Source organism: Podarcis cretensis, assembly GCF_951804945.1.
Source record: "Podarcis cretensis genome assembly, chromosome: 3".
NCBI classification, from domain to species: domain Eukaryota; kingdom Metazoa; phylum Chordata; class Lepidosauria; order Squamata; family Lacertidae; genus Podarcis; species Podarcis cretensis.
In genome coordinates, this window is record NC_137172.1 from 82,224,927 (window position 1) to 82,248,596 (window position 23,670).

The following is a 23,670-nucleotide window of genomic DNA, read 5'->3' on the forward strand; positions in this document are numbered from 1 at the left end:
GCCTCAGGATCTGTCCCATTCTGAATAAAATTATGCTATAAAACAGGCATAAGCAAACTTGGCCCTCCAGATGTTTTGGGACCACAACTCCCATCATCCCTAGCTAACAGGACCAGTGGTCAGGGTTGATGGGAATTGTAGTCTCAAAACATCCGGGGGGCTGAGTTTGCCTATGCCTGCTATAAAATATTGGTAAGTAACACAGAGTTGCCTCACTAAATTAAGAACAATTGAGCAGGAAAGCTTCAATCTTTGGTCTGTGTTTAGAAAAATGAAAGTTTCTGGTTTAAATGTATGTGTTACTGTAAAGGGCAAGAGATGATGGTCTCCCTCTTGTGCTGCTGTTTAAATTCCTCGCGGACCCACCCCCTGGTAGGGCCCTGCCCAGCGCCATTGGTGTGACCAAGTGCCAGCGAGGAGGGCACCAGTCTCTGGCCCTCGGCCGGATCACCGTGGGGCCTGAGGCCTGGCCACAACACCGCCTACTGAATAAGGTAAGCAGACCTTTAAAATAAAATGAAAAGGGAACCAATTTAGGGTACTCTCTGCTGAGCAAAGTTGATTTCTGTGCATTTTCTCCTCCATCCCCCCCCCAGGGGTTGCCATACACAAAACCATTCCCTCCCCCATTTTTAATGTGTTGCCCTGGAAAGAGAGAGAAGACCACTGCCATGATCCTAGAACTGGAGGACTTCCATTTTTAACTCATTATTCTTTTGTGTTCTGTTCTGTAAGATAATTGTAATATTTTCCGAAGGTTGTTTTAGGGTTCCTTTGGGCAGTTCTGAGAAATGAGAGTAGGGGGACACACCATTTTTAAATTAATGTTCTTCTAGAACACAACCAATGTTTTTTCCGTACAATTATTTTTCTCTGGGAGTCTATACAAGATTGTAACAGCCCAATTGCTTCACTCGCATAGTTACCATAAAGGAATAACTGTTTATAAGAGATAACCTGGGCACTTCTGTGAAGGCATTCTGAATTATTTTTCTTATCATCAGTGTGGGCAATTTGTCATAGTGGAGATGTGTTTGCCTGCCTTACACCTGGGTTTCTGACAGGGCTGAGTATCCCACCTACAGTGCTGCTTCATCTTACCCTGTAGGGAATCTGCTTCTGATTATTGCTTTGGCCAAGCCAAAAATGGAAGAAGGAACATTTCTGTGTCTCAACAGATTCTGCCATTCAGTGGGAGAAACTGTTTTGCACTAGGACAATACAGTAAATAATCCTTGGTGTGGTAAGAAGTGAAATGGTGGATTTTCTTTTAATCCCTGTACCTGGGGATACCTTCTGAAAAACTGGGATGCACATCTTCTGGAGCTGACTCCTGCATAGGCCACGTGGCATGGGTGAGCCCGCAGCCTTGAAAAGAATGCTTTTTTCAGGGTGAGATTGTGATGCCCCAAAATGCACGTTTTTGGGTGCCTTGCTGTCACACAAAAACATGGGATGTCCCAGTCAAGATAGTTGAGGGAGATGCAATAATTACTGCAAATTTCACAACAGAAAGCTGAAATCATAGCACTAATTTAAGATCGGTTTAGTACAGAGTGAAGTACCAGTAGGTTTATTTGCTACAGTGCGGTAGGCAAAATTTGGTTTATTAACAACAACATCATGTGCCTTCCATATGCTTTACAGTGGAGTCATGACAGATCTTTCAGACTAAATCCATATGATTGATTAACCCAATTAACTTGCCATTTCATTCAAAACGTGATCCTGGTTTCTGGGCCATCTAGTGGTGGAAGACAGATTGATTTTTGGTTGCTATTCAGAACCCCATGAAAGGATGCAATAAGGAAGATAGCAAAGATGCAGCCTGCTGAGCACACAGGATTTTAAGGCAGCAGGTTATAGAAATTGCACCTGAAAGATGGATAGAGTTAGGCTCTTTTTGCATCCTTCAACAGCCTGGTCTGTCTTGGTGTCTGCAGTGCAAGGGAAGAACTACATCCGTAAAAGAAAATGTGTCTACAGGTAATGAGAGCAAAATAAACATGTACTGTATCATGTCAGTTACATGGATGTGTAGATCATACATTTTCCTTCTTAGGGATGTGTGTTGTAGTTTTCTACTATTCACTTGTTTCCCTTATAAAAAGAAGAGCTCTAATTCATACAGAAGTGTGCTCTTCTCCACAATTAATACAACACCCTTATCATTGTATCTGAACACAGAAGTTTTCCTTCTGTTTATTAAAAACACTTTTTAATCCTCTCTTTCAATTTACAAATTCAAAATAAATAATGCACACACAATTTAGAACAGAAAACAGATTAAAAAGAATAAAATCAGCATACAGAAGCATTCTCAGGATTAAATATTTAAGAAAGGCTAAAAAAGAAAGGAAAATGTAGTCTTCTCTAATACCTAAACATAATTAAACCTGATTTCTGATAAGATGGGTATGCTGTGGCTTGTTGGTTCCTTAAGTCCAGGAATCAGATGAGCAACAGGTTGAAAATCACATTGAAGTAAAAGGTCTATAGTCCAGAGGTACTTCTGGTTTCCACCTTGTCACTGGAGACTCAAATATCTGCAGTGGCACGGAGTGTCTTTCCCAGCTGCAGTTGGTTTGCTAGCTATGGCTGTTACTGGTCAGAATTAGCATGTAACATTGGGTAGAAAAAGAGCTCAGGTTAAAGTATTCAGTGTGGGAGAGTGTGGAGCAGTTTAGAAAGAATAACTGGAACTGTGGAGAAGATGGATGACTTTGAAATGCTGCAGGACTTTGCAAGCAAATGAATTCAGGACTTGGCTTGTGAACTTTGGCACAAGGACTTTGTAAGCAAATAACCCTCTCTGGGCTCAGAGAGTGAAGACTACTAGTAATATCTGATAATAGTGTGTGTGTATAAAGTGAATGTATGTGTTAGATAACTCTGTATATAGAATGTGTGTTTGTGTTAGATAATTCTGCTAAACAGATGTTTCCTGTGGTGAGCTTAGCTGCTTGACTGAGCTTCAACAGAACACACCCAACATCCTGACATAGGGGAAGAGCTATTCACTATCTGGTACCTATAGCAAACAGGAGATGAAGAGCACCGTGGGGAAGAAAAGCGACGAAGAGTATGCAATGGGGATTTTGGGGGTCTTTAAGGGGAATCTCACACTATATTTGTGATCTCATTTCTTCAGCTATGTCCAAATACTTTAAAAATTCTGCCCAAGAAAGATGTTGAGCTTTTTTTTTTTTTGCAGCAAAATCAATGTATCAGAAGTGAATTATGATCCACATGAACAAATAAAACAACATTGGTTTTGATGGGTTCTTTTCCCATTCAGCTGAATGCCTCTCCTTTTACTTGCACGGTGAGCCATGCTAAATGAAAGGCATCCCTTGACTTCTCCTAGGGACATTCATTACTTTGGCATGCTTTGATCGCCCCTTATTTTCTTGGTCTCCCTTTAAGTATAGCTGAGCTTGGTGTTTCCATTCTCCCTGCAGACATCAGCTTTTCTGTAACTCTAACAATTTTTGTTGCCTTCCCTTTTATGTTGTGTTCTGAGCTAAGAAGAGCAGCAGCAAGCCTGGTGTCTCCTAAGAGATTTGGATCATTAGCTGACACACCAGCTCCTCCTACTTCAGCTTGGATGTTGTCATAGAAAGCTTAGAGGACAAGAAGATAATGGCAAGAGGAAACACTTGACTCCACCCAGATACAACTAAGTCCAGTGCCACCTAGAGACAAAACAATATAATGACACTACCCCCTGCTTTATTCGAGGAGCCTCACAAGTTTATAATGTGTTGCAGAATACAGGTCCCTATGCCACATATTTTGCAAGAAATGTATTTTTTTAGAATTTCTCTTTCACAGATTTTTATTGAGATCATGTTTTATTGAAATCCTTCTGTAGTTACCATGGTTCCAACTGTGCAGGATTCAGAAAAAGAGAAAGATTAAAACTAATCAATCTACAGCAACAATAAGAGAGACAGGGACATATTTTCAGTGTTTTAAAAATATGACAGTGGTAAAGTCCAACGTCTTGGTGTCTTGATACACTTCTCATTCTAATGCTGTGTTATCATATTCCCTTCCCAGTGTCATAATTCCTTGTTTTTTTAATGCAGTTTTCTAAACCAGTCCAGAGGGACTGAATATTGAATATTCTGGACTCTGAGACAATAGGAGGGATAAGGCTTATGCATTTATGAGGAAATAAAAGGAGAAAATTGGTGGCAGGCAGATTTTTCTTCTTGAAGCAGCTGGCTTGAGCAAACATTAAAGTTCTTCCCCTAGGAGATGGTTTATTTACTGGAGGGCAGGTGAAGAGGTCAGAGTGCAGAATCCCTGCACTTTAACAGCTAGTTGTCACCATCATCTACACATTCATGAATTTCTGACATAAATGCCTGCAGCAGGGTGCAGACGTCAGGTGGTTCCCTCGCTCCCTTCCCTTTCCTGGGTAATTATTTCATAGTGTGAGCTATTAAACACCCTCATTAAAAAGATACTGTTTTACAATGAGCAATTAAAGTTAAATTTCAACCCTGTCCCGCCCCCGCCCCCCCCCCCCTAAGAGGCTGTGGATGAGTCATTGCCGAAGTCAGCCGCTCTGACAGACGTTTGGATTATTTCTCTCTACCTATTAATACAACTTGAGATTTACTGACACTTTGGAAGGATGAGTAGGGCTGAAGGAAGCTTTAGGAAGCAACTAGAAGCAGAGGGGAGGGGAAGTCTTTGGGACAAAAAGGGGCTGAACTGGAAAAAGGTGAGGAGGCTGGGGAGGGGATAGCTCTGAGAGTGAACAACTGAAAGGACCTTCTTTGCTCTTGGGCTGAAACTTAGGGCATGACACTGGTTCAACTCTTGCTTAATGCTGTCGCTGATTAAATCTGGAGGCCTTGCGAGCCATCAGGTCCAAGGTGGATGTGTTTAGTCAATAAGCATGCACCCTTAGGCAGTACAGTGGTACCTCGTGTTAAGTACTTAATTCGTTCCGGAGGTCTGTACTTAACCTGAAACTGTTCTTAACCTGAAGCACCACTTTAGCTAATGGGGCCTCCGGCTGCCGCCGTGCCGCCGGAGCACGATTTCTGTTCTCATCCTGAAGCAAAGTTCTTAACCCGAAGTACTATTTCTGGGTTAGTGGAGTCTGTAACCTGAAGCATATGTAACCTGAAGTGTATGAAACCCGAGGTACCGCTGTACTATTTTTCTAGAAAAAGAGGTGCCGGAATGCTCCATGAATGCCTCCATTGTTTTTTTGTAATGGCAATGTAAATGACTGTAATAAATTAGATTATATCCTGTACTCCAGAATTTGTAAATTAGTTACCTCCCCATGCTCTGCAGAAGGGGAGGAGTTCTTGGAGACAGGACCTGAGTCCAACCCCATTTCTGCTTCTCCATCTCTGCTTGCTCCACTGATTATACAGCTGCGTTTTCAGCTACCCTGGGAACTTCATTCTCAGGTAGTGGAGACATCTGGTGGAGCCCTCTTCTCTGCCACTGCCTGAACTCTGCTCATCCTCAGTTCTGTGGTCCTCCTCCTCTAGCAGATCGTGGCATCCCTGTCCTGTCTTGTCTGGTGTTGGGTGGGGTAGGGGAGCATGAAACAAGATGTAATGATGACCACCAACTGGAATGGCTTTAAAATTCATGGAGGTTAGGGCTACCTCTAGTGTTGGAAGCAGCATTGTCTCTGAATCTCAGAGCACAATTGAGGAGAGTATTGTTGGCATTCATATCCTACTTGTGGACTCAACATAGGCATCTGGCTGGTCAACAATGCATGCTGCTCTTCCACTTATATCAAGCTAACAAATCCCCAGTGGATGGTGCAGGGAGAATACTTCTTTTCAGTTCCTATAGAACTCCATTTTGTCATTTCCAATATTCAATTTGCGGAAGAGGCCATTGAGCGAGATTATATTCTGTTTTAAGCCTGCCTGTTGGTTGATATCTTTGTATAGCACAGCTGCTCCTGCTCCTCCTCGAGACTGGACAAAACTGAGGAGGTTAATGCTAGAGGATTCATGGAAACTGATTTGCCTGCCCACCTGCTTCTCTGCTTTATGAGCCAAGCATTCTGTGGCATCCACCTTCCAGGATGTTCACGGACTTTCTCTGAATAAAAAAAATCAGTATAAACTTTGTGTTGCCATATACAAAGTCCTTTGGAGGCTAGTATCTGTGTGCTTAACAGACGGATTTCTCCCATGTGTTCTACTGAACAGTCAAAGATGACTTGGGGCTAAGTGTCATGCTGTTATAATGGCCAGGCAAACAGGCTTGGGACACTGTGTTCTTCCTGGAAGCCCTGAATCTCCATAGTGGAACAATTTAAGTTGATTAAATTGGCCATTAGCTGAAGAAAGTAGCTTTTACAATCTGTTAGGCCTGTTTGGCCAGAGAGGCTGAGAGAGCTAGTCTGAGTAGTAACGTAGTCTTCTGCCCAGTTTGCTCTGTGCTCAACATTTTAGGTTTTCTTGGCTGGTTTCAGAATAATTAGGAAGTGTCTTATTTTCAACTGTGGGATAGCATCGTCAATGTTGCTCCACATTGTACTTCTGTATGATCAGGGACAGGGCTGTGCTTTCTGTGCAGTAGTGATGCTTCAGGAAATCTTCTTGCTGGACAGATGTAGTGAACTTGCTCCTGCCCAAGGAATGATGTCAGTTCCCCTATATTGCTGCTGCCTGGGACTTTAATGCATTGGTGACAACATCCTACATGGCAGCTTAATTTTTTCAGTACACACTTTGACCCCTTGCACCATCTGCTAGTCCAAGCACATAGGGTGGTACCTAATACACTTTTTTCCATTACTCCATGGATTTACACTTCTACAACAGAACTTCCCCCCCTCCTCACAATGCATGCAGCCAGCACACTACCCAAATCTGCTCCAGAGGGTTGGAGGAACCCCCAAAACAGTTTGAGGGGGGCACGGGAGAGGAGAGGGGGCAGTTCCATTGCACAAACACAAATCCTTGTGCTAACTTAACAAGTTACTTAGTGCTACAGTGGATTCAACCCATAGTGTTTTAGATTATCTGGATATTTTTATTGCTTCAAAGGAAAACTCTTTCGGTCAGGACTCCAGGCTGGTGTGGGCTTGCAAGTACAGTAGGTGTGGCTGTGTTGACAGCACACCATAACCGTATGTTTGCAACTTGTACATTTGTAAACAAGCGGATGAGGGGCAGAAAGAGGTTACTGGCGTTCCTTAAACCTCCTGTGTTCTGGAAACTGACTCCAAAACGGTCATCCTTTTTGACTCACTGCTTGGGGCATGAGGAGCAACTGGGCCAACCCTACAACCAAGAAAGTTGATGCACCTTCCTGAAGTAGCATATGCTGTGTGATGGCAGGGAAGCACTGAAGACAGGGCTGTGTGTTTCACATGTCCTGCCCAGCAATCCCTTAAGCTCACCTGCTGTCATCGAGTGCAGTGGAGGACGCTGGTCGATCCCCAGTGTAAGACGCCTGTGCCTTTATCCTGTGCCTCAGGCAGCAAAATGTTTTTGGCCAGTCCCAAGGAGCAAAATATTCTCTACAAAGGTGGTTTGGATGGAGATATTTTCTTGGTGGCCAAGGGGTGTGTGTGTGTGTGTGTTAATGGTCATGGTTCTGCCCACAAATGACTCCTTCTGAGTGACACCTTTGAAGCAAGGATTCTGGAAAACCACATCTTCCTTTCACTGTGTGTAACCTTTCCTTGCCTTATTATTATGAAGATTGGCAATTCTTAGGGGAGAAAATTACTCCCACTGTGCATGCAGTGAGCTTTGAAGATGCGTCTATGACTTAAGAATGTCAGGAAATCTCTCTAGGACGTGGCTGGATTGACTGCGCTGTCAGAATGACAGCCGCAGGCACAGTGGAGATGCAAGAAGACGCATATGTTTGCGCTGCCCTCATAAAGCAGGGATGCAGCTTGACAATTGGAAGGATTTTCTTTTCCAGACAAAAGAAGAATGGAAACATCAGGTGGATAATACTTTTGACAAGTATGTTAGGTCTTGAATGATGAGCTCTCTATACTTACCTGTCCTGGGTGGCACATTTTCTGACAGCTACATAGAACTTGTGTTGCTTTTAGGGAGGAATAGAATGGTATTGTGTATTGTTTATATACATTTGCCATAGATTTGTCACTTTCTATAGGATTTAAGCCATGGATAACATGTTTTTCCCCCCAGGAGCTCCCATGAATTTTTAAAATAACACCCAGCATCTATATGGTATTTCAGAATATCGGATATGTTTCACATGCAGCATCTTTGTAATCTGTAAAGCGGCCTTGCAATGATAGCCAGTAATGTTAGCCGCACATTGGAGAAGAGGTTGGAGCTGTGACTGAGAGATAGTGGCATTTCTGATACCATCTAGTTTTTTAATAATTGAAGGGAGATTTCCTGGTTGACAGCTCTGGCTCTCAGCTGCTACACTACATTGGTGCTAGTAGGGTACAATATGTGTACTCTAAGCTTAATGGGGAATGTGGGGGAAGCTATAATTCTCCATTGCTTAGCTTTGCCTGTTCCTTGTACCTGCCCAACCATGTGCCCTGTGTGTGGGATACCAGCCTCATTTAAACAGCATACTTAAGTCAAATTACTGCAGGAAGGGGTTAAAACCATAGAGTAAGCTGTCATGCCAGGCTTAATATCTTGGGAGGGCCTAGGTAATCAAACCTTTGATCCCCTTCAGTCTACCCCAGAAGCTCAGCATTTGAGGAGGTCTGAGAGTGTTGCTCCAAGCTCAGACTGCCCTTCAGTCTACCAGAGAAGCTCGTCATTTGAGGAGGTCTGAGAGTGTTGTTTCAAGCTCAGACTCTGTGGCTTTCACAAGCCACTCTTCAGTTCCTATACCAATAATTTAGGAACTTTCAGCAATGTAACTAAGCCAAGTTTTACTTTACATTTCTGAATGCTGTATGGAAAAGCACATGAACCAAACCTTTGAACAGTTTGTAAGTAAAACAAATTTGAACGTACCAAATGTGTGGTCAGGGGCGAACAAAGGCTAACCGACACCTGGGGTGGGGCAAACCGCCGGCTGTGCATGTGTTGCGCCACTATGTATGATGCATGCATGGCGTTGCTATGTAGGGCACATATGTGGCATCGCTACATACAGTGCATACGTGTGACACCGCGCATGCGTTGTATGTAGTGGTTTGTGGCTGACACTGCCCGAGCGCCGTATGGACGGTGAAGGGATCCTCCACTTTCAGCTGTAGTGGTGACAGAGGGATCCAACTGCCGTCCGTATGGTGCTTGGGTGGCACCGGGGGCAAACTGCTATGTACAGTGCATGTGCGGCATCGCTACGCACAGAGCATGCATGCGACACCATGCATTCATTATACGTAGCGGTTTGCTGCTGCTCGAACGCCGTACGGACAGTGGCGGGATCCTCTGCTCGCGGCTGCAGCCACAAATGGAGGATGCTCCACATGCAGCTGTGGCAGCATGATGGCTGCTCGCGCCACCACGCCCAGGGGGGGCGGGGTGAGCACCCCACAGGTTGCCTTCCTGTCACCCCTCCAGACATGGCACCCAGGGCGCACCCCCCTTGCAACGCCATTGCGTGTGGGAGAAGAGGGAAGTTTTGGAATTCACAAGGGTGTATTTTAAAGGTCTAACAGCCTATATTTCCATGCTTTACTTTCCTGCATGTTTTGGTGATTCCGCTGGGGTTCTCTCACCAAAGAGTACTTGTCCTCAAATTGGATCTTGCAACAACACTCTGGACCTCTGCCCTTCCTGGCTTATTAAATCCAGCAGAGCGGGATTTGGCTTGTGGGGTCCAGAGTGTGGTTAATGCTTCAGAGACTATCTGACATCAAAAATCACAATAGAGAAGTTTGTGGATAATTTTGGAGAAATTTATTTATGCTGTGATCGCTGGGAGTCCTGTGCAACTTTCTCAGCAGGTAGATTGGCTTTGCTCTATCTTTATGCCGGTAGAATTTCCCATCTCACAAGGCAGAAACTGCCAGCTGCAGTTGCCACTTGCTAATAACACAGAACATCCCATTATTTGCATTCGGCCTGTATATGCCCTGCTCTGCTATTTTGTACAGATCAGGAGAATAATCAATTGCATTCAAACTGCTACGGAATTATGCTAATAGTTCATTGCTCAGTAGATATGCTGAATGATAATATGCACAGCATTTTTAAGGAACATTTGAAGGCTTTTCCTTTCAATAAGCATGCTAATTTGAAGTAAGATCGTGCTGTACTTAGAACTAACTCCCATATACCCATATAGTCACAAGATTATTTAATGCATGCACTAGATAAGAAAGTGTACTATCATTTCTCATGTGAACATTGAAGATCAAGGGGCTACAAGAACATAGTGGTGCTGAGGCCACTGTTCAAAGCTTAAAGAACTAGCATAATTGTGTATCTGTGTATCAGCCAAGGTTACATCTTAAGGGGACGTATCAAGACAGCTGTTCTCTGTGCCCAAGGCAAGTCCTGTTAGCACCATCTTTGATAGCGGTGGAATGTGGAGAACACTAACTCTGCACTGAAAAAAAGAAATATTGTAGGGGAATGTGGTCTTTCATCTGATTATTTGTAGTGAGGCTGCAAGGCTTAATTTTAATTTAAAAAGGAATTAGCTTTTTGCCTAAATATTCAGGTGTGAGCTGCACAAGAATTGGTAGCAGATGAAAATCAAAAGTAATGGGGAAAGGCAGCTTCCTTCTCTCCCCCTCCCCCGCCTCTCCATTCTTTGAAAAGAAAAGCTTATTTCAACCACAAGCAGTTCATTTGTAGTATAATCTGTGAACCCAAGGTTCCAGATTTTACATGATACACACTCTCTCTTCCTCCTTTCTCATTCACACACACATGTATATTGCAAAACCTTGACTCTCAACCAATTTTCCCAAGCTATTTCTTTCGCATTTTGCAGGAAAATGAAATTGGCTCCTGATTCAAACCTCCTTTCCAGCATTGGGCTCAAGCTGAGCACAGCTTTAAACTGAGGATTTAGACCGAGAAGCTATATTGCATTGTGTCTGCTCAAATGGATATCCAAAATGAAAGGATTTCTACACCAGTTACGTTGTATGCCTGGGAGGACTCCATAGCTCAGAGATAATGGCTGCCAGCTCAGAGATAAGGGGCTAGATATGCAGAAAACCAAACCTGAGCTCCTCACATATAAACTGTGAGGGGAACAAGGGTCTCCTAGTAACTCTCAGCACCAAGGTACAAGTCACAGGAATGGGGAATCCCTGAAATTGGCACCATTGCCGGAAAATGGGGCCTCACCTGTAAATTCTCATAACTGGGAAAAGGTATGTGCAATATTAACTCTGACCTCATCTGCACCCTACATTTTAAGCAATATCATACCAATGGCTTCCCCCAAAGTATCCTGGGGACTGTCATTTGTTAAGGCTTCCCCCTCACAGAGCTACAGTTCCCAGAATTCCCTGGGAAGAGGGATTGTTTGTTAAACCACTCCGGGAATTGTAGCTCTGTGAGGGGAATAGGGGGTCTCATCTCTGCACCTTTCACAATCTAAAATTTCCAGGATTTTTGTGGGGAGCCATGATGTTTAACATGGTAAAATAGTACTTTAAATGGCTTTGGTCATCTTGCAGTTGTAAGGACGGTGCCTGACCATTGTTCTAGAATCTGACAAAGAAAATATATTAGCATAATTTTGCAGTGTGGAGGGCTCCTGTTTAATTTTTCATTCAGCCACCCATGCAACTCCCTTTCACTGGTAAACACCCCCCCCCCCGTTATCCATTTCCTCCACAACAGCCAACCAGCATTCCGTGGACACTGAACACACTTAGTCCTCAGTGGGCTGTTCCCAAAATAATGTTTGTGCTTCTGCAAACTTTGAGATTCCCTTGAGCCTGCTGATAAGGCCCTCTTTTGGGTGGTGGTCCTATTTTGAGTAGATAAGCAATGACGGTCACAGCCTGAAGGTCAGAAATAGAAGGAATGATGTGGCTCTAGTATTATTTTGGGGAGAGGGGACGCACACAATTGTGCCCCAGGGTAACTAAAATTTTAGAAACCATGGTCTAAATAAGGCTAATTTGTGATTGTGCATGAAGTCATCCGTCAGTGACTGCAGCAAGCTTTAGGCAACGCTCCTGGGTGTCTCCAAATGGCTGTGACTCAGGAGCATGATTCAAGAACTGCAGCTTGGTATGCTGCCAACCACTTTTCAGCAGCAAACTGTCCACTACAAACATTAGCATGTGAGACTCTATGTGTCACTAGCAGGTATCCACAAATTCTCTTCATGCAGCATATGTTTTGATGGGGGCGGAATACAGAATATCAAACCAAAACAACACTTTGGGGTTGTTGTTTTTTAGCCTTCCCTGAATAGGAAAGAGAGGTCATGCCTGTCATTTGCAGTGTTATCCTCTGATAAAAAGTTCATGATGCCATTTCCTCACAACTCACACATTCTTACTGGCTACAGAATAAAACTGCCTTCTCCACCCACAAGCCTTATTAAACGAAGAAGCGAGGGCTTCCCATCAACTTCCAACGATACAAATGAGAGACAGCATCTTCTGAACTGTGAGAAAATGTCAGACACATCATAAGTTAACCAAATGGTGTAGCAAGTAGAAAACACACACACCACTCATTGCTGTCACAGCATCATTAGGATATGCTAAACTGGAACAACCCTTTCTGAAAATTCCTTCCTTCCTTCCACAGCCTCCAACCTTGAGGTGAAGCCCAGTCTTGCTACCACCCCTACAACTGCTCAGTAATCTGTGAAGATGGAGCAGTGGCAATGGTGGGCTTAATTCTATGATCTGAGGCCACAGGTGACCATCTCCTCCATGATTTTCAGGCACTAGGTGGTGGCTTTAACTGGCTACCACGTAGCTTCCAGTCATTTGAATCCATCCCAGGCCTGATATCAGCACCTGGCAACTTGGTGCCCCGGGGTAGCTCTAGTGAGTGATGGTTTTCATTTCACTGCCTGCATCTGACAGCGTATGCTTCAGGGGCATTGTGGCAAATTAAGAAGGCACTTTGCCAAGAGCCAAAGGTACCTAAAATTGACCCTGTAACAAGCAGAGTAAAGGAATAGGATTAAGGAATTAGATTTGGGGGGCGTGGGGCATGGGCGTGGCTGTGTTGTTGGATGACACAATTTGTTATCTTTCTTATCTAAATGACTTTCAGTACGTGTATAATCAAATTATCCAGCTTCCTGTAACACAAGTAATAACCACTCAGGAGAGGATTGTTGACTGTTTTGCCTTTATCTCATGTGACACGTGATCTTGTAGGCTACAAAACACGTTCTTTAAAACAGCTGATTAAAACACTAGGGAAATGGCTTAGTGGTCTAAACACCACATTTGTTATAATTAGGCACCCTGGAGTGTTCAATTGCTAGCAGTCGTTGATTTGGAATGTCATCCTTTCAAGGTTGACCAATTAGCAGCCTGGTCCACAATGCAGTAACACTCAAGTAGTAGGATTTAATCTGAGTTTCTCTCATTGAAATCAATAGGAATAAATCACCTTAAATCCCAATGTTTTCAGTTCAACAAGGCTCTGAATTCTGGGTAGTAACTTCTGAAATGCTTAATTGATGTAGGGATTTAGGGCAAGGTTTTCAAAGCAATAGCAATGCTAATAAAAGTTTTTATAGATGCTATCTGTTCTACATATTTGCCCCAATTCAGTTAGGGTTATAGGTACGTAGGTGCAGACTTCTCTATGTGTGTTTTACTAGCTGGATGAGGACTCTGCATGTGGTTACTGACCCTATATAGTTCTCAGACCTCATTCAGAAAATCAGTGGGGGAGTGCAGATCAGGTGTTCAGGAGGGCAGAAAAAGAGGATTGTGTCTTGCTGTTCCTTACGTCAAATAGCCAGTTAGTGTGATTCCCAAATGTCTGCAAAGTCATATATATAGCCCTCTCTGCTGCTTGCACACACAGATGCATTAACACCAGAGACATCTCCATAGTACAGGAGGATAAGTGTTGGTTTCTCTGTCCTTATCCAAAATTGTCACATTTGGCTATAGTGTGAGGTTCATTTTCCTTAAAAAAACCCATTCATAGAGGATATTTCAATTTAAAGAACAACTTGTGTACCGATGTCAAAGTTTGTGATATGTATATAAGGGACTATATAAAAAAGTGTTAACAATAAAAGCAAGCCCTTCTTATTTCACCTCCCCCAACTTATTGTCAGTACTTTTGTTGATGGACTCCCAATTTCCATCATCCATGACATTAGCTGAGCTAGCAGAGACTGATGGGAGCCGAGTCCAAAAACATCTGAGGGCACCATGTTGGCCATTCCTGCTTTTGATATTACAACATATGACAGCAGAATACAGTTTACCTTGGCGTAAACCCCATTGAACCCAATAGGTATCTTTTCCACAGGCATGTATAGGATTGCACTTATGAATGTCCAGTCTTAGAGACAATCCCCAGGGCTTCTTCCTTCTTTGTCTGCTGTTTAGGTTTGGTACCAAGGCAAAACAGGGCTATGGGCTTTGTGATGAATGCGCTTCTTTTATTTACCCTTCATTTTTGACCACATTACAGAATCTTACATTTACAGAATCTTTGGTTCGTGCTTTAAAAATGCTTTAAAATGTAATAAGTGAAGTGGTCCTCAGAGGAATATTCTGGGTTTTTTTTTGTTTCCATTCTGAAAATTGGCCCCCATTAGCTTTGCAGTGTCCTGCTCATTCAAACCTCCTACCCTCTTCAGTCTCCATATTGCCTGAGGAAAATGAAAAGCATTGTTAGTACCTCAGGAGGTTGCATATTGGCACTTATGTACATTCTCTATCATATAAAGGAGGCTCTGCGCTGACCTAAGCATGGGACAAATAGGAACAGTTGCTACGCAACCAGAGACGCAGTCGATGCACAATATGCTTGAGAACCCAGGTTAGGTTACCTTCAGGAAAGGTCAGGGTGACTCAAGTACTTCATGCCTAAAGTTCTACCTTGCAGTGAATGCAGATTGAAACTCATCTTGGGCATCAATTTCTCATTTTCCAATCTTCAGTTCATCCAATTTCCACATATATGAGTAATTATTCTTTTTAAAAAGCAACCCTTTCTGCATAAATTCTATGACTTTTCCTGCAGTTCTCCTAATAAATGCATTTTTGTATCTATTTTTTTAATAGGCTTCATTTTTGTATGTTATTTTCACTCATATAAGCATTCGTCAGGCTGGTGAACTGCATTGTAGAATTCAGAGAAGTTCGAATTTAAAAGGAGAGCTGTGCTTTGGTTTTCAAATAGGTTCAGCAAGTGTGACTACGGTGAACCGAACAAATTCTGCCCCCCCCCGCAGCCTCTCATCATATCGCCAGAGAGAGCCGTAGCCTGAGATGCTTTCAATCTCCAGCTAACTCTCTCCATCTTTCTCTTTCAATGCCATGGACAAATGACTTTCTCAGATTCCCTTACTTCTGGCATGAGGTGGGGGGGGGACCTGTGGCTCTCAAGGTGTGGCTACACTATAACTCTCATCATCTCTGGCCATGAGCCATGTTAGCTAGGGCTGGCAGCAATTGTAGTTCAGCGACATATGGAGGACCAATGGCTCCCTGCTTCTGCCCTACCACATCTCACAGGGGTGGTTCATAAATTAGTGCAATTGTATGGGAGCTGCTTTTTCATAGGTGCTATAACATTCCTGTGATATTTGGACATTGGCACCACATGAGCAGGGTAGCTCCCATTAATTGAAACCCAGACAGAAGTGAGAGTGACTTCCTAGTGTGAGAGGCAGCTGCATTCTGAAAACACCCTTTTAAAAAAGTGCTCTTGTTTGGAAGGGCTCTGAAAAAGAAAATTGTCAGAAAATTGTAATTTCTCAGGATACTGCAAATAAATAATGTATTGTCCAAATGAAAACTAAGGCTGCAATCGTATAGGATTACAGGGCAGGGTGTGTGTGTAAATCCCATTGACTTCAGTACTATGGAGCAGATCTCTGTAGCATTAAGCCTGTAAACCTTGAAGATCATAATAATATATTTGTTTCCACATTGTTGTTGTGTTTTTATTTGATGCTTTTTTAGGATACTTGTTTGTAACTTAAACTTAGGATATGTGACTGTTTTAATAAATACACGAGAGATGATTAATAAATCCTGCCTTTGCTAAACTTGATGTTTTGCCCATTGAGGACCTGTTACAGACCTTCGTAAGGCCGAGTTGGAAAATTTCTACATTTTAAAAAACTCAGTTTTGTTCACACTCCCGTGTTCCAAAGTACATCTTGCTCAGGGAGAGTTTCCAGAATCAAGGTATAAAATAAATCACAGAGAGGAAAGGAGGAACAGCCCAAAGAGCAGTTTACAAGAGAGATTAAAAGGAATAATGAAACAAGTAGGCAAAGGCAAGTTTCTTGGTTCATATTTCAGTCTGTTTTAACTGTAGTGAAAAGGGTGCCAAACACAACGGAAGGTCTGGTTGTTGTGATGTGAGAGAAGACCATTTACCTGCAGCCACCGGCTTTAGGGGAGGGAGGACATATCCTGGCCCTTTCATGAGGCTGCACTGCATAATATCCAATCCAAGCACCCACCTCTTTGCTGCTGAAGCTAGATTTCCCTCCTCTCCCAATCAATACTCAACAAAAGGCATAGAGTGAAAGGGAATAGCAGCAGAGCAAAGATATTTAATTGCAGCTCCATGTAATCTCTTTCACAGTCGTTATCATTATTGTATATATTTCCAGCCCAATTCGTTTATCTTTTCCGGCCGCCTGTCTGTGCAGCTGCCTCCGCTTCTCTCCTTCCTGATGGCTGCAAATATCTGCTTATCGCCCTTTTTCATACTGTTTTGTCCGCCTCCGCCTTTATGTGTAACCCATTTGGTCATTTATTATATCCACCTCCTAAGTCGTGGACATTGTTGCAAGGAACTCCGCTGTGTAAGCTCCATGCTCTGGTTATTCTCTCCAGCCTCTTCTTGTCTTGCGTGATTTTATTTTTGATGAACTGACCTCACTCGGGTCCAGCTCAGCAGCCTGCTGCACTGTGGCTGGTATGGCTGCATTGTTGTACCACAAGGCAGTAAGACAGATGGGGCGGTTTCTTCCTTATGCCTTTGTGCTAATGTGTTTTTCACGCCTAGTCCTATGGTGGTGGTGAGAATCTTCCCTATTTCTTGAACAGAAGTGCATCTCTTAAGGGAATTCCACCCAAATTCCTTTTCAGGCTTTGTTTAGAATATGTATTTATTCTGAAATATTTATTCAATATTGTAAGCAGCTTTTTAAAGTGACATTTAGAGGAGTGGGAGGCAAGGCACAATAGAAAAATAGTAACATAAATGTACAGATTCCTAAGAGAGGCTGCTGTGGAAACACAAGCTGTTTGTGGTATCAATTAAAGGCAGCTGTAAAGAAGGAGGTCTTCAAGGCCTGTCTAGATGCCAGAACTGAAGGGACAAGGTCCATTCAGAGTTCCAGAATTCTGGGGCCACAACTGAGGAGGCCCTGTCTCCATAACATCAACTATCTGTCATTGTCCCTTTGCTCGTGGTTAAATCCTTTTCATTACCCTTTCTTTGTCTGGCTATCCTCTCTGTATAGGCAGGTCCCCAAACAGCTACGCTTCACCCCATTGGACTGGGACTATAAGTAGAACCCCTCTTTACAATTTGAATTTAACAAGTTTTGAACTCCGTTGAGAAATTGGCACCATATCTCTTTGTGACAGCTATTTGACAGCATTTGGAAATGGTTAAAAAATAGAAAATTTATCCTAGAGAGAAAACATGCCCTTCTCTTCATAACTCAGACATGGAATGAATGAAATAACACACTTATTATATCCTGGGTGCTGAACTGAAAATGCCCTGCTTTCATGCTTCCCCTTGATTTAATATTCTAGTACAATTTAGGCCTCTGACAAATTAAATTGTTTAGAGACTTGGTTCACTGCCTAAAATATATGCACTGTTTAATGCTGTTTCTTTCTTCTGACATTTTTTTATATTAAGGGTAAGTGAGAGACAAATCAAATGCAGCAAATCCACGTGTCTAAATGCAGATCTTACCCCAACCAAGCAGAACTATTCCCAAACCTACAACTACCGCCTGCTGTCTGTTCCTGCAGGTGTTTTTCTCTTCAAATGAGCTCTGACAATAAAAGTGTGCTCAGCCTGTTGGAAAAGGTGCTTGGGGAAAGGGTCTGTGGTGAGCTAAGCCTTGGACAAGGAGACAACAGGACCCTACTCCTCACCCTGCTTTCTGGACCTGATTAGGGTAGATCCACGTTTAAACATCTGGTTGGGCTCCTCATTTATCCTCAGGATAAAAAACCCCAAAGGAAGAGACATCATTAAACAGTGCACAGATTTTAGGCAGTGAACCAAGTTTCTGAACAATTTAATTGATCCGAGGCCTAAATTGTACTAGATAATCAAATCAAGGGGAAGCGTGAACGACAGTGCATCTTCACTTCAGCACCCAGAACGTAATGACTGTGTTATTTCATTCATTCCATGTCTCGGTTTGAATTATGAAGAAAAGGGCATGTTTCCTCTCTAGGATAATTTTCCATTTTTAACTGTTTCCAAATGCTGTCAAACAGCTGTCACAAAGAGAAACGTTGCCAGTTTATTGCTGAAGCTTGAAACTTGTTAAATGCAAATGTAAAGTAGTGCTCTCCTCCTAGTCCCAATGCAATGAGGGTGTGGGGGGAGGTATAACCGCACTGAGATCTGCCATGTTTAAATGCATGGTTCTGCCACCATCACATCTAGTTAGGCCTTAATTTAGCTCTAGAGCAGACCTTGTAAATCTGCAAGGTGTGTTGATATGCTTGGTGATTCTCAGCTGGTGAGTGCCAGGGTGGCGTAGTGGTTAGCGTGTTGGACTATGACAAACAAGGCCTGAGATTGAACCCCTAGTCAGCCATGAAGCTCATGGAGTGACCTTAAGCCAACCACTATCTCTCAGAATAACTCAATTTACTATGCATCACCTTGAACTTCTTGGAAAAGGGGCAGGATATAATGGTGTTAAATAAATGCACAGCATCCACATTTGCATGGTTTTCCTCACTGTGCTCATTTGTGTTTCCTATGTTGCCATAATTTGTGGGTTTCCAGTCAGGTTTGTGGTATTGCTGGGAATATGTACATGGCTACTTGCCAGCCAAAACTCAGCTAGCTTGTTTTCTATCCCCCCCCCCCCCATGGTGAGAGTGCTGACGGAAGGCAGCTATGAGCAGCGTTGCCTGCCAATGGCATAGTATGAACCATTTGGTGGAAAAGCAAGATGGGGAACCCTGCAAAGGAGGACCAAAGACTTTAATCACTTTCCCCTTGGGGTAGATGATTTTGAAAGGAACACTTACCAGGAGATTCTACCTAAGAGATTCTGAATGTGGGCCCTCAGACCTGTTAAAAACAAAACAAAGGTGTGCTTTGGCATAAAAGGATTGGCATTTGAGTTGCTACTCCGGCCAAAGCCAAAAACACTGCTTCAAAATCCAAAGGTGGAAGCATTCTCATTCAAGTGGCTGTTCCCTATAAAATGACCTAGTGGTGCAGCAATAAAACTGCTAGCACATTTGCAAAACTAAGCAGGCATGCTCTCAGATTGAATGAGAGACTGAGTGTTGAGATTACTGCATTGCAGGTGTTTGGACTAGATGACCCTCGGGGTCTCTTCCAACTCTACACTTCTGTGATTCTAAGATAGAATTCCCTAAAGTCAGCCTGGCTGATTTTTGTTCAGGTTTTAAAGCAACCTGGTGTTCTGAAAATCCTTGGCTATGCTTTCTGTAAAAATGAAAAGTGCTGCTTAAAAATAAATGTATTCACACAAGGGTAATTAAATACATCATTGGAATCCCACAGCATTGCTTTCGAGGCGATTTCTTTCTTCTGCACACACACATTTTGTTTGGTTTTGCTGTCCATCAGATATAGTGGGGCAGACTGACTCACCCGTGTTATAACAGCGGCACCTCTCCGCAACCTCCAGGTTTCCGGGTGTACAGACTACAAGAGGATGCTGTACCCTGCACAGATGCTAGAATGTTATGCTTGGCTGGTAGCAACATCAAACACAACACTGGGATGACTCACCCATTTTACTAATTTATAAGAGCAGCCTTCCTTGAAATCCCAGTGTAAAGTCCTGTGCTCTCTCTTTCTGAAAGCAAATACAACCTTGAAGCCAACAAAAGCTACAATGCGATATGTTGAATACAAAATAATGAACCTGCTACTTTTGTTCTTGTACAAGTTTGGGTATATTGTGTTTACAGCAGCGAGGGGAGTCAGGAATCCCATAGTAAGAAGAGGGGGAGGAAAGAGAATCTCAGTTGCAAGCACAAGGAATGTCGCAAAGTGGCAAGCAGTGAGCAACAGCAGCTCAGGTAGATTTGTTTTGATCTCGCAGAAAATGATCACTAGGAATTCCTGAGATATTGAGGGAGAAGTTCTGCACCAGTTCACATACCACGTAGATTTTTTTTTTAGGTTTGTACCTAAGTTTTCTTTTTGTAATGGGCACCTAAAGAAGCAAATGTCACAAACAGTTCTGTATCAAAGGTATTAATGTGTCAATATTTGCCACTGCCTCTTTAGTATAGCTGGGACGCGGCTGGCGCTGTGGTCTAAAACACTGAGCTTAGGGCTTGCCCATTGGAAGGTCAGTAGTTCGAATCCCCACGACAGAGTGAGCTCCCGTTGCTCGGTCCCAGCTCCTGTCAACCTAGCAGTTCAAAAGCACATCAAAGTGCAAGTAGATAAATAGGTACTGCTCCAGCGGGAAGGTAAACAGTGTTTCCATGTGCTGCTCTGGTTTCGCCAGAAGCGGCTTAGTCATGCTGGCCACATGACCCGGAAAAACTGTCTGCGGACAAACGTTGGCTCCCTCAGCTAGTACAGTGAGATGAGCGCCACAACCCCAGAGTCGTTCGCAGCTGGACTTAACTGCCAGGGGTCCTTTACCTTTACCTTTAGTATAGCAGGTGGCAAGCCTGGGTTAATGTGTGGACTACCCCCCCCCCCCCCCGGTTTTAAAGACATTGAGTGACTCTCACAAATTATCATCATACAGCCATTTTCATAATGAATCTATGAACCACAGGGCCACACAGCGCTTTCACAATGTATCAGTCCACGGGAGGAGCCAATAACTCCTCAGCTGATATGATGTACCACTCTGGGGGTTCTTGTGCTGGACGATTGAAATGACAGGTGATGGCAATGCGATCCAGACTCCTTGGTTCCTGGGTTAGCATTATGGTTGCTTCTCAGCATCTACGAGCACAAAAGCCCTGCTGGATCAGGCCAAAGACCCATCTAGTCCAGTATCCTGTACTTACAGTGGCCAACCTAGTGCCTATGGGGATCCTGTAAGCAGGCCCTGAGTGCTAGAGCACTCATCCTACCTGTGGTTCCCTGTAACTGATATGCAGAGGCATAGAGTGGAGGCAGAACATAGCCATTGTGGCTAGTAGTCATTGATACACTTACCTTCCATGAGATGGTCTAATCCCCTTTTAAAGCCATCCCTCTTGATGGTCATCTCTGCCTCTATGCACTGTTTCTTTCGCCTGCCTTGAATCTTCTGTATATGAATGCTCTGAGAAGATTTGTGCTTTGTTGCGCAGTTTTTCTCCCTCTATAACATTAATCACAGCTGCGAACTCAGGGGCAGATCCTTAACTTTTATAGCCACGTAAATACATCAAACACATCAGGAAGTTAATGCAGAAGAACAGGACTAGTTAGTTTAAAGAAAAAGAGAACATAAATGCAAGGACAAACTCAGTAGATCAGAAGAAAATATATTAGGTACAGATAAATAGTATCACGGAAAGTGTCTCTGAAACCTTTGCAGGAAATACATCTTTAGGACTTAGGACTGATTCATATACGTGGTGTGGTAAAGCACAAGCTTTGCATGCTAGTTGCTAGAAATCATAGGACAGGAGATGGCTCTTGTGCTTGGGTGCTGCTGCTGGGTTTCCCATAGGCATCTAGTTGGCCACTGTGAGAACAGAATGCTGGACTAGATGGACCATTGGCCTGAGCCAACAAGCTCTTCTTATGATCCAATGTAAAAGGCTCCAAGCTCAGTCTCCATCTCCAGAAAGATTCCTCCCAAAACTCTGGACAGCCACTGCCAGTCAATGTAAACAATACCAAGGTAGATGGGAGCTGATCTAAGGCACCTTTCTATTCTCCTTGTATTGCCAAGATATGCTACCTGCACAGTACCACCGTACCACCAGCTCCTTCCTCTTCAGTCCCTTGGCTAAAATGCTGGCTCATGCTCTAGTCAACAACCTCCTTAACTCCTGCACCCTTCTTCTAGCTCACCTTTCCCTTATCACACCTCCATCCTTCCACTTCTATCCAAAACTCTGCTGCCTCAAAATGCTGTGCTGGCTTATGGTCTTCTACCAAGTTGAGAGCAAACTCCTTGCCTGAACTCCTTCAAAGCTCCCCAAGGCCGTAAATGATTCCCATTATCCTTTTGCTTCTCATGAGCTTCCCTTCTCCAGCTCTACCACACTTAGTCACGGACAAGCCTCCTGGGTCAGTCAAACTATTAATTAGTTTTAAACTAATTAGTGATTAGTTTAATCATAAAACTCTTTGGATGGTGTACGTAATTGAATTATAGATTAAAAAACCAACTATTGAAAATTGTATACATAAAGTAAGTATGTAATTAAAACAAAACACAGACAAAATCAGTAAAACTATTAAAAAACATATATAGGAAACCAAATTGTATGCGCTTAACAAGCAGGCAGATACATAAATTGCTTTTCTTTAACTTATTGCAGGGACAAGAAAGGCATCGTGCTGGAAGGGGTGCCGTTGCTCTCCTTTTGTTTTTAGGCTCCTGCTGTGGGAAAACTCCATTTTGATCTTGGTAAAGGAATAAAGAGATAAGCATCCGTTTCTCTTGTACTGCCATCACATTGAGAATTGGGCTCCCCTGCCCTTGAAATTACATTTCGGAAAAATATATTTGGCTGCCTACTATGTATTACACGTCTCGTTTGGCCTTCGATTGCCTATTCCGCCTTGCCTGCCCCCATACCTGGAACTCTGTTCCAGGTCATCTACAAGATGCTTCCCCCCTTCCCTCACACCCCTTTTCTGACCTCTCTTTTTAACCCATTAGTCCTAATCTCCAACTGCAGCAAAGCCAATATTCACAAGTTCATTTGCTTTTATTTAAGTTACCCTTTTCTACCCTTTCCTCCTCTTCCCCCATCTCTATTTATTTATTTGGACAATGTTTATGCCACTTCTTTCCAGGCAGTCTGCAAGGAATATAATACAATGGAAAGAAAAACCCACTTGAAACTATACAATCCTAATTCAGTTAAATATGGCTGCTGGAATAATAATAACAGAAGAAGTCTCCAGTCAGCACTGGGAGCTCAATCTTATCACCTGCCATAAAACTGCCAGTATTTAATCTTCGATCTAGGGAATTCCATTTATGGGATGTTCCCACTTATGTGAGGGAGGGGACAATTTTTGCCAGTTCCCTTCCCCCTGCAGCGCCCTACATCCTACCCCCAAATACTGCTCCAGAGGTTTGGGGAATTGCCTGGAACAGTATGAGAGGTATTGTTGGGAGGAGAGTTGCAGGGAAAGGAAATTTGGGCTGATTTCCCCCTTCTTGCAGTGGCTCAAA